The sequence below is a fragment of the Aythya fuligula genome, chromosome 8, assembly GCF_009819795.1.
Source record: "Aythya fuligula isolate bAytFul2 chromosome 8, bAytFul2.pri, whole genome shotgun sequence".
In the NCBI taxonomy this organism is placed as follows: domain Eukaryota; kingdom Metazoa; phylum Chordata; class Aves; order Anseriformes; family Anatidae; genus Aythya; species Aythya fuligula.
Window position 1 is genome coordinate 13,763,406 of NC_045566.1, and position 16,715 is coordinate 13,780,120.

General features: G+C 39.2%; 1 protein-coding gene across 1 annotated transcript in view; it reads left to right on the forward strand.

Moving 5' to 3' along the window:
• ADGRL2 (adhesion G protein-coupled receptor L2) overlaps positions 1-16,715 on the forward strand; it is a 156,142-nt gene that overhangs the window by 68,649 nt on the left and 70,778 nt on the right.

Below are 16,715 nucleotides of genomic sequence, written 5' to 3' on the forward strand. Positions count from 1 at the left end.
TAGAATTTAACAATTTGAAGTGCAGTTACTTCATTTTTCAGTCTCATTCGCATTATAGTTAGGAATGTTGAGAAGGTACAGATACGAATAATGTGCATAAGAGACGATTAAGATATGACCAATGTATCTCCTAACCTTTAGAGACAGCATGCTCTAATTTGATACCTTTTAGGGTAAAACTTTCAAAAGTGCAGTGGCTTGCATGCATACAAAGTTGTACTGACAACATCTTTTAAAGTGCTAACATGAATGTGAATTTAATTTAATTTATTCTCACAAACTTGCAGTTCTAGCTGTATGTGTTATAGTATCATGTACAGGTGCCAGCCAAGATTACAGCTCCATTGAGCTATACTCATCCAAGAAGTTCTATATTTATCAGCCTGGAGGGCTTGTCGAGTTTCCTCTTTTGCTGCCGTTATCAACTGTTTTGAAATATTCAAAACCTTAAGTGGTATTGAAAACTTACCCAGTGTCCAAAGTACATTGCATATTTTGAGCTGAGAAATAGAACTGTATTTGTAGAATTGTGCTTGCATTTAGCTTCAAAATAGAAGAACATAATTTTCGTAGGAAATCTGATAATGCTAATTTCTTTCTACAAAACATTCAGATTCCTTGTGCTTCTCTAGATGACACACAATGGTAGCAGTTTTGTATCATCATCTTTGTAGTCAGTATATTTAACTGTAATTAAAGAAACAGAGATTTTATTTTGTTGTGAGTCAATCTGTTAAGCTCACATGATAATATGTAAATTCCTTTCAGTTAATGGTCCTACTCTTGCTGGGAAAGGAGGACATTTTGTGCATTGCTTTGCTTGAATAGTACTAACAGACTAGCAGATGGTCACTTTCCAACTGGTTTGCCTTGAAAAAAGAAATTAAAATATTATAGTGCCAGGGAGAGATGTTGTAATGTGTCCCTTTCAAATTAACAGGTCGTTTTTTCTACTATTTTATGATTGTAAAATAGCTCAATGTCACATAAAAGGTTAAAAGCCGAAGTAAATGGCATCATGGGAAATTTGAAATAAATAGGGACTCATATGGTTTATGGCTCTATACTTGAACGCACAAGGAATATATTTCTTTCCTTGAAAAGGCATTCTGTAAGAGCTTGCCATGTTAATGTGAATTGTGGTCACAATAGACTGTATTTAGAATAGTTTTAATTCACAAGGTAACATTTTTTGTTTACTGAATTATGCCTTAAAAAGGCCACTCGTTCAAACTGTTTACAAGCCTAAGAGAGAATGCAATATTTTCAGAAAAAAAATTGAAGCCATACATTCCAGTTCATTGAATTATTCTGCCCCGTGTCTTTGTGGTTACTTTTCATAGAGCACAGACCTTCAGAATTGATTAAGTTTTAGACTGCAAACTGTCAGGTATTTCATATTAGTGCCAAATTTGTTTTTCATGGTAAAACTGTTTCCACTGACTTCTGTGAGTCCTAGTTCCAGTAACCCTGCTGAGCGACTTGAAGAAATTTTTCAGCTAGTGTCTGTCCCAGTGGCTGACATATTGCTATGCAGGTGAAGAAGGAGGCGATGGGAAAGCCTTTGTAAAGCTTGTCAGTAACTACCATTGCGAGATGACCTTTGTTTCTTTTGATACATGGTCAACTATGGTTGTTACAGGGTTAGGGTCCAAAGACTAAGAGGAGATGTTTAAAACTGAACTGTAGAAATCTAAGGATCTCTAATGGATGTGTGTAAAATTGTCACCATTGAGATCTTTCGTCTTTCAAAATCATTAGCAGATGTAACCTTTAAAATTATCAGTCACATGCAGCTTCAATGGATGTATTACATTCAACATAAAATGCTATGGTTTGCTATTCTGGGATTTGTTTTCAGTCTTGTCCTACTCTCACAGAAGGAGACCTATGGATAAGTTGCCTTTAAATGAGCATTACAGCCGGTTTGTTTCAAAATGCCTCTAATTTTTTATTTCTCATTTGCTTCCAGCCATCTTTTGCTCAATATACTTGGTAATCTGTGAGGAAATACAGAATGCGTTGCCTTTATTTCTTAGTAGAAGAATAGCAGTGGTAACTGCAAAAAGAGGCTATTCAGATAGGTGATGAAGCCTGAAGATATAATTTCACTAAAACATAGCTTAGACCAATTAAAATTAATAACCATTTCTCATAACTTTGGCAGAAGGGAGCTGTGGGTATTTCTGCATAGTGCTGTAAAGGGCCATGGTAAAATGGCTGTGGAGCTCTGAACTGCTCAGGAGCTGTGCCTGCAGCTGCCAGTCCTATGCCCAGGCTGACAAATTAGGCCCTGGGGATTGCCGGTCAGTGCCCAGAAACCCACAGCACGCCTTTGGGCTGTTTGGAAGCAGAGGCAGTAGTTTGAAGGTTAGCTCGAGTCTAAGCACCAAGGCAAGGACAAAAAGATAGAGACTGTTCAAACAGAGGATATAAAAATTCTAAAGAATCAACGAGTCAAATTGGCCACCTGGAAAAAAACAGTTCAGAGGAGAAATACTGGGTTGTTGTGGCTTCCTACCAACAGAAGAGATTGAGGTATTTTTTTCACAGTGGATTATGATGGCGCAGGGCCTGGGTAATATTGAACTCCTTTTTCAGCATGTGGTGTCATTGGGAAGCTGGTAGGTGAGGTTAGGAGTGGTGTTCAAAGAACATGAAACGCTTGGGTGAAAGATATGGATTGTCATGAAGATGTTTAGCCCTAAAGTTTCAAGATTACTAAAATTTTGCAAAAAGACATCAAAACAAACAGGTTGCTGTCATTGTGTTCAGGAATCCAGACTAATTTTTCAAATAAGAATAAAACAGTGGTAAGAGTGTGCCATAGTAAATTATCTGTAAATCAGCTAAAGGCCTTTTTTCTTCTGATGGATGCTGCATGCATATTTTGCAAATGAGCGTGTTTATGCCCAAATGGCACATTCATTTGCTTTTGCGTTATCTTTTTAATGGAAACCTTTATTTGTCTTTTTCATGTTTTTTTCTTAAGGTGATTGAGTTTTAGAGTCATATGCAGTGATACAGATACTAATATGCATTATTGCAATTGGCTGTAATTAATCCATAATTGCACCTTTTTAACTGGGATGACAACGACAGGGACTTCAGTTTTTAAATGATGTAGGAATAATTCTTCCTATATGTGATTTAGGTTTTTATCTGGAAGAGGTATTTAGATCAAATAATCTATTAAGTGGATAGGAAAAAGCAGAAGTCCATTTCAGCCTGAATTGTCATATGATGCTGTGATCTTAAGAACTGTTTTGACCTAGAGGTCAAAGGTGAATGTGCCCATGTTCACTTAGCTACCAAAAACCTACATTGGGCTTCAAAGGGAAAAGGAGTATGGCTAGGTTTGGGGTTTGGTCTGGGGAATGAATTATTTTGTTTTGATTGAGCCTGATCTGGAACAAAAATTTCTTGCCTTTTTTTCATTGCATGCTTACAAATCTGTTGAACAAAGGATTTTACTGATGTCCTTAGTTTATGTTGGAATAGTTGAACAATTGAATTGTTGCTCCATGGCTTCCTGAGATGCTTAGCACCAACCAAACACACAAAAACAAGGGGGGGGGGGATGACACAATGATGACACAATAAAACTAAACAATTAGCTTTCTTTTAGCTGCTGATGAACAGACAGAAGAAAGTGCTATTAACATGTTATACTCTTTTGATTAATGGATAAAAATAAATTTGTAAATGACTTTTACCAAAATGTGATGTCATAATAAAGTTCAGGAATTATGTAATGGGTATCCAGAGTCTCCCAGTGCAACTTGGATCCTAAGCTAAATCCTTTGCATTCTTTAACTGTTGAAAGAAACAAAGATCAGTTAAATAACATTCAGCAAAGAATTCAAATCACCAGGGCTTCTCAGTCTTGTTACACTAATAAATGTATTTTGCTAAAACTAATATTATAAAAATATGTGTATAAAGGGGCTTATTGATTGTTGCATGGAATAGTATTAAGAATTAAAATCAGATTTATCCATTGGTAAAATAGCAAATAGATGGTCAAATGGTTGCAGCGTTTCAAACAAGGATCAGTCACAGTTCTTCTGTTAGAAATCTTTCTGGTAGTCTTACTCACTAGTTCCTAAGGGCAGATTTTCTTTTTTCCCCCCAGCAATCCTTCCCTGTCTCACTGGATTTTTTATTGCTTAAATTCAACTGGGAACATAATGTACTTGCCTGTCGTTCCTCCTATTTCCTCACTTTGAAGATACTTCCTTTAAAACCTGTTTCAGGATTTCTTGAAGGATGAGATAGGGACACTAATATAGCATTTTCCCTTTATTGGCCTTCCTGGTGTTGGGGTACTGGGAATTGCTTGTGCTCCAAGTTTGGTGCGTGTCCAGAGATGATGTGCAATTCCACCAAACGTAGAAGGAAAAAACAACTTCAGATGTTTATAAAAGGTAATTATCATCACAGGGGAAAAAGACAGTAATGCAGTCAGCTACCTAAATGACTTGGCACAGAATCAATTTTTATTTTTTTTCTTTTCTTTGTGTGTGTGTGTATGTGCTTTAAGCATTTATTTTGTCTTGTACTTCCTTTTCCCTCCTCATCACTCTCAAAACCATTGCATGTCCATGAGTAAAACCAGGGAGCGGTCTCTGCTGGCAGCAGGGCATGCTCGGGAAGTAGGAGTGCCAGGGAGCTGGAGATTACCAGGGCTTGTGGCGGGCTGAGATAACCAGGCTCAAGATGCAAACAGCGGTAAACGAGGAATGGCCATCGAGTAAACACAACTGCAGAGACCTTCCAGAGCCACTGCCCCGCCAGCCAGGCCCTGTGGCGGGCTGGGGGCCGAAGGATGCGTTCCCGAACCCCCCGGCTGGCGCTGCCCTCAGGCGGCCGGGAGCATGAGTTGCTCACTCGGCCTCAGGCTGGAACGTGGGGTATGTCCCGGAGTCAACGAGGGCACGACTGGGCTCGCAGCGATTATGGCAGAGGCATACTGGTTTCCTTGACAACGAGACCGAGGATTTTTTGTGATTTATTATTTACCACTTCAAACTCTCGTTTTCAGATTTAATTAGGGAAAGGGATTTCCGTAAGTCCCCTCCCTTCCAAGCCTGAGAACCCCTCACCCCTGCTACAGCTAGCCCAGGCTGATGCTGCTCAAACCTGCCGCAGATCAGGCTCAGCACTGAGCTTCTGGAATTTCAGGCAGGTCGCTCAGACAGCAGTTAATTGAAATTCGGTGGATATTACAGTGAGCAATGACTTGTTAATCTGTATTTACTGGCAGGGATAACGGACATCTGCACTCACCGCCTCTCCCACTGGCCCCCTCCCTGTTTTTTCAGAGGCAGGGGACTGCAACAAGTGACACTTTTCACTGTTGTTCTTCAAGCTATAGGAATGATAAAATAGTATCTGTAAGCACTGGTTTCCCTTGTTCTGGCAATTCACGTTGCTTTCTCCTTGAAGGCTTTATTAGCAATAGATCAGCCACAATTATGTATGTGAAGAGTGTATTTTGATCTTTGGGAGGTATTTTACTGCCACCAGTTGCATTGATATTTGAAACAAAAATCCTCTCCTAATATGTGGCTAAAGACAGGGAATACAATTAGTCTGATCTAACATCACATGAATCTGAAGTATGTATTTCCCACATTTATAAAGGATTGGCTCAATCTGATCTACAGGGCCTGTTCTAAATTTAGTAATTCAGAATAGAATTTTGAACACAATAATTTATATAATTGAGATTTTTATTCAAATGTCACCAGCAAATCTGTGTCATTATATATCAAGATTGAAATTGGGTCCTCCAAAGGGCATTTTTTCTTAAAGTACTTTCCTGGGTTGCATATTTTTTATTTCATATTCAGCATGAGGTGTCTGCTGCATTTAATAACATAAAATGAAGGTCATAGAAGATCACTAGTTTTACTGGAATGTCTCCCAATAGATGACTGGTAAAAAGGTAGTGATTGAAATAGGTTGAGGATCGTCTGTGTAGAAAATCTGTGTCATTTTTTAATTATAGGGAGGAATTTTAGTTTTGTTTCCATTGTGTTTATTTCACTGGGACTGTTCTTTCAGTTGTACTACCTCAGTCATAATTTCAAAAGTTTGTACATGTTTGGTCAGCTTTACCACAGGGAGTTCCTCAAGTGAGTCAGTGGGTGTTGCTCGCCCTTTGGTGGGTTGAACATGAAGTTCACTGAGTCCATAAAAAGACTTAGAGTGAAGTCCTAGCTCACTAGTGTACCAGTGCCCCATTAGGCTCTTGAGGGAAACTAACTGCTGAAGGTGCTTCTTTAAAATGGAGTAGAATAATGAAGCTCATTAATGCATTTTTCATTAGGACAAGAATATTGAGTGTCCAGGTTAAATTCTAAGGAATCTGTCCTGCACTCAGTGAGGTTAATGACAAAGCTCACAATGACATTAGTGATGCAGGATGAGAACTTAATTGGGGTAATTAAGATTCTACTTACCTAAATTCCCTATTATTTTCAAGTAGATAAAATATTGCAAAATTACTACTATGAAGAGTTGTATAATGTTGGATCTCAACACATCATTCAGAGATGACAGCATTTCAGTGGGAGATAATATTATTTCTGTATTTTGTATTTGATTCATAAAGCACCCTTGTCATCTTCTAGAGGCTTGTGCAAGTGAAAACCATCGTTATGAAAAGTAGCTTTATTTTTGGTTTCGGAATTCCAACATTTTCTGCATTGTGTTTTTAAAGATAACGTGGGCCATGCATTGTTGAAACCCAGTAACAATCTGAACTTCAGATTCAGCAGAGACAGAGCCCAGATAGACACTGCAGCTCTGTTCTGGAATTGTGTAATGCACAGAACAGGCTCATTAACTAAAGTTTGCTTTGTAGTAGTGTACACTTGGTGAAATCGGTATTTGTACGAAAAGAAAACAGCTTCCTTACGAAGTAGAATAGATAGGAGATCCAGCTTCAGTGCCTTCAAGGGAGTCTGAATCCTCAGTTATAAATGATTATGTCAGAATGCCTAATTTAAACGGTTACCCTAACACCTGCTCATTTCTGCCTCCTTTGGACACCCCTAACCTTCTCCTTCCCTCCTTGGCATCCTCAGCAGATTAGCAACTCCCTCCTCAATTACACTGCCACCTCGGCTGCTTTAACACGCTCTGAGCACACTCTGGAAATCATCTTCATTAATAAAACTCACCACCATTGGAGAAACAGCAGCGTGTGTGGATTGACAGGCTGTGGGACTGGGGGTGAAGCCAGACCCTGGCATTCAGCTGAGCAAGGCTGGGTTGGCTGTACCAAGACGGGAGAGAAGGTGTCAGCCCCTAGGACATGCAGCCCCCTGGCTGCTCCCTCCCCGCCTGGCCATTAGATCCCCCACCATCCCCTTGGACTCACCGGAGCTGGCCGCCTGTTTGTAGACCTAAATAATGTATAGTGAGAACACGGTACTTTCCGTAGGAAAGCAGCGTTTTAGTTGGTGTGGAAAAAAGTGGAGCAGTCGGATCTTTTATACTTCACAGCTGCCTTCTTCAGAAATTCTTGCTTTAGACACTTAGGGAAGGATGTTTTTCACACAGAACTGTGACCTGGTATGGTGAAATGCTATGTATAATGGATTAATTAGTGAGGAAATTACTTTCCACATCTGTAGTAGCAGTGCAGTGGGTCTGCCTTGCTTGATGCTGAGCTCATACTTGAACATGCCACTGTGGTTTTTCTTTTTCTGTTTTTTTTTTTTTTTTTTTTCTTTTTTTTCTTCCTGGTCTGATGCAGAGCTTTCCTGGTCCTTTCTTTTATTATTAGTCATATTAAGATCAACGAACAACATTGGAAACACAGTCGTTGAGCTATTAGATGTGTGTTTCTAAATAGTGGTAATTAGCAAATGCAAAGTTTTCCTTTCTCTGAAGTGTTACAGTGTGCATTCATCCCTTTTGTTACTTTCTAATGTAAATAGCATTAATTATAGAACTCCTATCACATAATTATGGGAAATTGTTTACTTTCTGTCTTAGTACTCAGAGATTTTTGGGATCCTGATTTTTCATTTATTTCATTTGAGCACTCATTAGCCTGTTCTCTAAAACCTGACAGTATTTCTTGCTCATATTGTAGCAGTTGTAGGAAGGAGGACGAATTCCAGGAATAAAAATCGGAATCCAAATTTAGAAGTCCTGAATTTGAGTTCAGGTGGAATTTAGCCTTCCTGCCAATTGATCTCCCTTGTCTTTTGTACCTGTTTGCAAAGAGGCCTTTGGATTCCTTTCGAGGTCATTAACAGCATTTGGACAGGGTGGCAGAGGTGCATATTTCCTTTATTCAGGTAACAGTACCTTTGTTGCCATTGGAACTGCCTGCTTCCCAGAGAGCATGGTAGAATTGTGTATAGTCCTTAGGACTTTTAAAATTACCTTTTTATTTCTAAACCATTAAATAGTTTTCCTTTTTTTTTTTTTTTTTTTTTCTCATGCAATTTGTTATTCAGAAGATGCTGCCAAGTATCTGTGTAGGATTACTCCATTATTCCTGGAATTTGCCAGAAATTTAGGTATGTTGTAAAAACTGTGTATGGTATATCCCTCTCCTCTCTAATAGTCTCGTAGAAATCCAGAAGTATTTCATAGAAAGTAAGGTCAGGAAGAAAGCGTTTCATTCTGACAGGCATTTTTTGAGACTGCTTGCTACTCTTGTCTCATATCTATTTGTGGGAATATTTGAAGTGACGACACACTTACTTTCAAGTACATTTATCACATAGTTGTGCTACTTGATTTCAAAAGGTATGACTCTGTATTTTGGGTTATAAGTTTTGTCTGTGGGATCTTGGGCCTTTTTGTTTCCAAGAGTTCTTCTTTTACTCCTGAGTCCTCAGAAACATTTCAGAAGCTACACTAAATGAGAAGGGGTATTACTCTGCTATTTGCATACTCATAAGCACTTTTTAAGGATGAAGTGGCTTGCTGTCATTAAAATTAACCACATAATTTTTCCACTGTAAATTATACCATGACAATTGACTCCACCCCATCATTTTATTGAAACGAGGAGCATATGAACTCTTCCTTTGTTGCTTGGTTCTGTTGTTAATGTATACGTAAAACTGTTTGTAAACAAGAAAATGCCCCCTTCGTAATTTTACAGCTGCAATCTCATATGTTATTATGTGTTAGCAATCATACAATATTTTTTATTAAATCTATGGTAATTGTTGAGGATCATATACATATTTGGTGTTTTAAACTCTGTCACTTGTAGATTAACATTCTTTAACATGAGGCAGAATATAAGAATCCATCTCCACATTTTAGTGAGACTAAATGTTTTGCTTTGTTGTTAGGCAGGTTAGGGTATAACCCATATTAGAAGGCAGAGCCCAGCACACCAAGACTTATGGCTGGCAATCAACATGTCATCTGATGAAATGATTTAACTTTCACCCATGCACATAGTTCTGAGGAAGTGGTACATCTTTGCATGGTTTCTATCAACCTCTGAGGTGACGAGGCTTTGGGTTTCTTCAGATGGGAACAAAAGCATGTTTCTTTTGTCAGCTGTTCACTCTGAATATGCTGATGGAAATCATAGCCCTTTCCTCCTCTTCCCCTACCCCCTCGAACACATGGTTTCCAATCAAAAATGATTGAGAGAACTAGAAATATAAATGGATGTCAAAATGCATTTTTATAGAAAATTAAAGAATATTTATTTTTATTCAGCTACCAACATCCTGTACAGAGGAAATAATTCAACAGGAAATCCTGTTGACACGACATTACTGACACATCACCCTTTGTGTGTCTTACCTCCCTGTTTCTGAGCTTGTTTCTAATTCAGAAGCTTCTCCTTCCTGACAGGTGGTGTGCTCAGCGAGTTCACAGTTGGTAAACTGGAGATAACCTCCAGGAGGTGGATTTACAGAGACCATGGGACTTATTTGCCTTGAGAAATTTTGAAGATGCAATGTATTTAATGGCGAGAAAGAAAAGGGTAGAGTGCTTTCTGTGAGCTGGCAAAGGATCAAGTGTGTGTGATGTGAAGGAAAAAAGGAAGGAGATTCTTGCAGCCTGAGAACAGACATCTGGCTGGCAAAAGAAAAGAAATATCATTGACAGATGAATACTGTTTCAAACTGGGATAATTTTAGATCAAGAGGGCAAAGTTTTGCTCTCATGCATGCAGCTTCCACTGAAAGGGATGGGAAAGGTGCATGCAGATGAGAGTAAAATTTGGTTCTAAGTGAGAACCGATCAACATGCATATTTTTGCACTAGATATTTAGACTTTCATGTTTAAATCACATGGTTTCCATCTGCCATATGTAGGCATTGCTAAAATGCTGCCAGGAACCAGTCTCTGGTTTGGTGACTTTCATTAAAGGAATTAGTGGTTTCTAACCAGTTTCAGTGTGGCTGGATGCAAAGTGCAGAAGCCCATTTTCACAGTTTAGCATTAATTAGCACTCTTGTGGCAGCCTCAGCAGGGAGGTGAAGGATTAAATGGGCATGAAGACCAAACTATCTCTTTTCCCATAGTGGTGATTCCTTCAAAATAGGGTTGAGACATGATGGACTAATATGGGGGATGCTTGCACAGCTGCTGTCTGGGCTGTTCTTGTTCCAGGTGATTGAAGGACTCCAGTCTGCAGTTCTGACAATGTAGCACTCTCTTCTGTCCTGCTATTAGAAAAAACAACAATAACATACCACCACCACCAAAAAAAAGTCATGAACAACTCGGAGAGAGACATTCTCACCCTTATGCATGAGGGGTGAGAGCTGTTTAGGTGAATTTAAATGAGATGCTTGCCAACCATACACAGGAAGGATCAACACGTTAAAAAGCTAAGATGCTGCTACTAACTTGAGGTTTTGCTGAATCATTCAACAAGGTGTAGGCAGGTAAACCCTGACTCTTTTTTTGCTGAAGAGAGCCTCACAGGGATATTTTTGAGAATTGCATGGAGACTGTAAAATACACAAGGAAAATTGTAATAAGTTCCTGGGAGCCTGGAAGGCAGGACTCGTCCTAGTGTGAGTCAGAGGGCGTAACTCAGGCTTCTGTCCTGAATTTCATTAAATAGACATACCGTGCTTTGTGTTTATGCACACTGCATATTAAGTGTATAATTACAGAAAATTATTTACTGTTGTAATTCTGCTGCTCACACCGAATCTTGGAAAACACTGAATCTGACAAAGATTTTTAAAATTTTAAATGATTTTTAGACTAAATCAGTCTAATAATTTTTAAAAAGTATTTATTAGAAAGCCACTATTAGCTACTTAATATTTCTGAAAGCTCTTATTGCTAGCAATTCATATTTTTATTTTGCAAGAGATGGGCTTTCAGATTTTATCCAAATAATTAAAATGTACAAGAGTATGTTGGAGAAACTGAACTCTTGAAAGGAGTGCTAAAAATCCCCCCTCACAGCTAATTTATTCAATGAAATAGTTGTCTTGCTTCAGCGTAATTTATGTGCACATTTAAATGATGAAGTGTGTTCATTAGGGCTTCAGACCTCTTTGTTAAAGTTCTAATAATGAATGTACTTTCATGTACATTGTTTTGAGTTAATCCCATTTTTATGAATGGGTTAAAAAAAAAAAAAAGAGAGAGAAAGATGTATCTTCCCAGAAAATAGATTTCCTTCAATAACTAATCCTTTTTTCTCTAATGTCCTCTGCTTCCATCATCTTAAATAAAAATAATGAGTCTATACTTAAAACAGCAAAGAATACAGCTATAAGAGAATATTTTTGAAATGATCGCTTCCTGCCTAATTTTATCCAGACTGGAACAGTGGGGTTTTGTCTGCCGTGCCGGAGCTCTGGCTGTTCGTGTGCTATCTGGTGGCTTTCAGTGAAAGAAGAGAGGAGTGCTGTGAACTCCAGACCTCTGTGCAGTATCAGAAGCTCTCACTGTGCCAATGTAATCTTTTAATAGACATGGTTGCCAGAATGACTTTTTTCTCTTCAAAGATAGAATTAGAAAGCACAGTTGTCATTTAAATTGCCTCTATCGTTTTAGTCATTGGTAGTGATCTGTTGACCAGTATTGGATAATTTAAAAGCTGTTTTACAAAATAACATGCTTATCTGTGTGAAATATATACAGCACTGAGAGACAAGAGTGAAAAGTCTCCCTTGGCATAGTTCATGGGATTCTTTAGAAACTGCAGGATGCTGAGGCTTTTTTCGCAGAATTATAAATGCTCTGCGGGACCCATGTTGAGAATTTGCATGATTTTCAGATGGGAAAGTGTGTTCAGCTGCCTGTGTGCACCCTCTGTGCGTGCGTGTCTGCACCTTGCTGAGCGAGGGAGAAGATGCTGCATACAGTTTGCGTCGGGCTCTGCATTTGTTCAACATATATTATTGAAATTCTGCCCAAGATGCATTGCTTCATCTTGTGTAGAACTTGAATCATCATGTTTCATGATTTGGTAAAATAAAAGAGATTGTGAAAGAGACAACTGTAAACATTCTGTTTGAAAAGATGTGTTCTTTTCAAAAGACCTTTCTGTTAGAGCCAAATAACACAAGAAGCAATATTTCCTTGCTCACCGAGACATATATATTTATTTCTGCAAAGATTTGTTTTGGATTCTCAGTTCTCCTAGTATCTGCATTCTTTGAAATTATTTTGTATTTCCATGTTGACTTTCTCTGTGCTTTAAGTTTTAATCAAAGGTTCCTTGCTTCTGATGTCGAGAAGTACTGATGTTAGCCTGTTTACATTCCACTATTTTTCCTCTGTATGGGGTGAACATTCAAATGTAGTGGTTCCTTTTTGCTTTTATCTACCAAACTTAGCACACTCTCTTATTATTGACAGCTCAAAAAGATGGAATGCTAGTGGGCAGGATGCTGTGAATTATTAACTTTTCATTGCACTTTGACAAATTTAGGTTACCTTTCTATAGACAAATCATTTTTCATTAAGGAACCAGGATGGTAGAATGGTAAAAGGCATTGCAAATCTATATATATTAAAAAAAAAAAAAAAAGAGTGAAATGTGAATTTAATATATTTGAGAAACCCAGTTCTAAGTTACATTTCTTTTGCAAAATGTCTGTTTTTTTCATTTTATAGATTAAAGTATAAGAGGAAAGATTTCTATGTGATGTTCCATTTTGATTTTTTTCTCAGCATGTTCCTGTACATGCATTGACCAATAAAGCATTAAAGAATGCATATTACCACTGAAAATCCCCTTTACTTTTTTTTTTTTTAAAAACGGTGATTTTGTAAAAGCAGTTTATTTTGTTCTATGAATAAAGAGCCTGCACCCAACTAATTTGTGAACAGATAAAATGTGCAGGAAACATATGTTTGCCAGGATTTTTTTTTCGTAATCAAAACGGTTAACATGACAGAAAACACGCTCTTTTTTCTCATTAGGTATTATTCTTCTAGCATAAAAAAAAAAAAAAAAAAAGTCCACACAACACTGATGAATATATACAGACTCAAATGAATCAGAGACAGCATACGCTGCATGTGGTAATAGAGACTTGCTTCAGTTGCTGTTTAGGTTGTGCTGGAAATCCCAGCCCTGGCCCCAGAAGGGTCTGTGGCAGTCAGGCAGCTCTTTACACGGACACTCCTCTGTAGAGAGGAGCGGTGTCATCCATGGCACAGTTTGCCTCGAAGTGATTAGCAGAAACAAGGAATGTTGATTTCAGCCATAGGTGGATGGCCAAACAAAACACATTTATGCAAGGTGCAGTTAGACAAGCAGCGGGCTGAATACAGGTTGGTTAGAAAAGATGGTGTTGAAAATCCTCATGACGAATTGCACTGGAGATACAAAGTTACTGGTGACAACAGTAATTATTGACAGAGCTACATACTTATGTCTGAAAAGCCCTGGAATGATGCAGAACCAGGCAGCAGCATTCAGATGCCGGTCTTTCAAACTTCCATCCTGTGGCAGTGCATCTGTTTATCGGGAATTATCTCCTGAATGTAAATCAATTTCAGTCCTAAGTCATTGCACCTGTTGCCAAGAGGTATTTATTCCAATCACTTGCCTAAAGCGCAGGGAGTTATTGCTTGACATTTTATAGCTCCAAAAAAAAGCTGTCGTTTCAAAATCATTTGTTCAGAGAGGAGAAAATGGAGCAAAACAGTTCATTTTACCCTAAGCACTGCTATTTGGCAGTATTCACATTTGCACGGCACAAAGCTGCAATATTGATTTTTCGCTCACAGGGCCTCCCACTAGTTCTTTCTTCGATTGTCAGGGTTGCAAGATGGATTGAATTACACTTTGCTTGTTGATATGCTTATTTTTTGTTTTCTTTGTTGATAGGAAAAGATTACAAATAAAGCTTCAGAATAAACATCACAGCAGCTTTGTTAGTAGACTTTATGTTTATTTATTTTATTTACTTAAAATTCCCTCTGCGCCATAGTGGTTCCTTAGAGTGATCTCCCCACCTACCACATGCTGCATTGTTTGGCTTTATGGCTTGCTGCTTTTGCGATATCACACCTACGTTACAGTCTCAGGTGTGTCTTCTGTTGCTGGTGAAGTGACCTAACCTTGGTCTAGCATTTTTAATGTTTGTTCTAATACAGAACATCTCCTGTATGACTGCAGGGAGAAAAATTGCAGGATGAAATACATTCACAGTACTATGGCAGTGGCCAGTTGCTACAGATGATGAAATAAGATTTGCAGGTAGTTAATCTTGGAGGTCTTGTCTTTGAATTTGAAATATTTCCTATCGGAAGTACTGGCTGTGCTGCAGGGTCTGCAGGAAGGGCTCAGTGCTCATCACAACCAGCTTGGTATGGTTTTGTCAGCCTGGCACTGCAGTGATCCATACATCTGACCTGCTGCTGCAGGCACGCTGCCTGTGCAGCCACCGAGACCTCAGGGGCATCAGCCTGGGCCCCGTGCTCTGCCGTTCACCAAAAATCCCCTTTGGGCAGCAGACCCAGCTGTGTCCCCTCTCGTGGCTTCCTTCTTGCTTACGGAAACCCAAAAGTGGGGCTATGTGACGGCACATGAGGGGCCCCCATGGGAGGGGGCTGACGGAGCCCTGTGCTGGAGGCAGCCCTGCTGCATGCAGGGGGTGCAGGCTCCGTTGCCATGAGGGATCGAGTTTTATGGGGATGGTGTTAAATTTGACAGGAGCAGTAGGATGTAGGAATGGCAGTCACTGGTAGCATTATTTTTGGTCCCACTGCGGCTGTCGTGATGGTAATTAATCAAAGGAGCCTGGGCATGCATGTGTAGTGGGGGCTTTGTTCCTATCTGTGGTGGGGACTTTGTTCATGCCCCTCTACATGCCCATTTCACGCCCTCACTAAGCCGTGAGCAGCTTCTGTCTTCATTGTATTAATCTGCTGCATGGGAGGAATATGTAGGGTGTTAACGTGATAGATTCGCATTTCAGCTCTTTCCAGCTTTCAGCTCATGATACTTCAGCAAGCCTCTAATAATAGTGTTTGTTATTACACATGACATGCTCAGCCAAACCTATAGCCAGGAGTGCATTTTAGATGGAATTGTTGTGTTTTCCACAGCAACATGGCCTCTTCTCTTATTAACAAATACTAAAACACTGGCAGCGCAGCAACACCCATTTCATGTCAGATGAGATTCTGTAAAATTTAAAGCAGAGGCAGACGCAGCTGCTGCGCCCTGGCCTGCCCTTCCCTTGTGACAGGGCAAGATCCTGTCCAGCGAGCAGGCCAAGGAGCTGCTCCTCTGGGAGCACATCTCCTGATGTGGAGGGAGCCAGGGGTCAGGGTGGCCCAAGCATTAGTCCTCTGCATGGGGGGGGAGTAAAACCTGGTACTGGTGCAGAAGGGGAGCCGGGCGGACGGGACGATGGGCTCTGGCTGCCAGGGAGCCACATCCTGACACTGGTGCAGTTGTTCCCAGCAGCTCTTCCTTGCAGTCCTAGCAGATCATCATCACCTTCATACAGTAGGACTTCGAATCCACAGGTCATTAATTCAGCAGAAAAAGTGACAGCCTCGGGTTCACATGAAAATTTGCTGTCAAGGGGTTATCTCAAGTTATTCTTGATCTTTTTAGATCCTTGCTTCCTTCCCTCTTCTAATGTATCATACTTTAAAAAAAAAAAAAGATTTTTTTTTTGCCTTGAAAACACCAGAGAAGCAACTTTCCATACTTACTAGCTGTTTCTCTTTGCCGTCATAACTTGTCTCTAACAGCCTGCACTGAAATATTAATGGCCTTGTGCTACTCCATTACTATGACTTTTTTTTTTTTTTTTTTTAAAAAAAGGAAATATCTGTGGTTCCGCTGAAAATTTACAGGAGATTTACTACCTTCAAGATACAAGTGTTTATCATGTTACCCAGCTCATCCTCCAAAACACAGTAGTGCCCCCATTTTGTAAGAAACGAAAATATTTTGTTTAATAATATACTAGTAGCTATGTACAAGGAAGGGTACAGTTTTTTGACATATATATTGTGCATCAAGAAATGTCTATAAAAGACTATACATCTGGATGAGTATCTGGACCATTGTTCTGTTTCTAAGGCATTTGGTGTGGCTTCATTAGATAGTTTACCTATTTTCTGGAATTCTCTCATGAAGAAAAAAATACTAAAAATGAGAATTCCCTAAAACATATATGTCATTTTTGGGAGGGACAGGAAGATTTTATACAGTACACATGTGCAGTTTGCTGTATTGGTCATTTATGTATTTGTTCAAAACCTTCTAGCT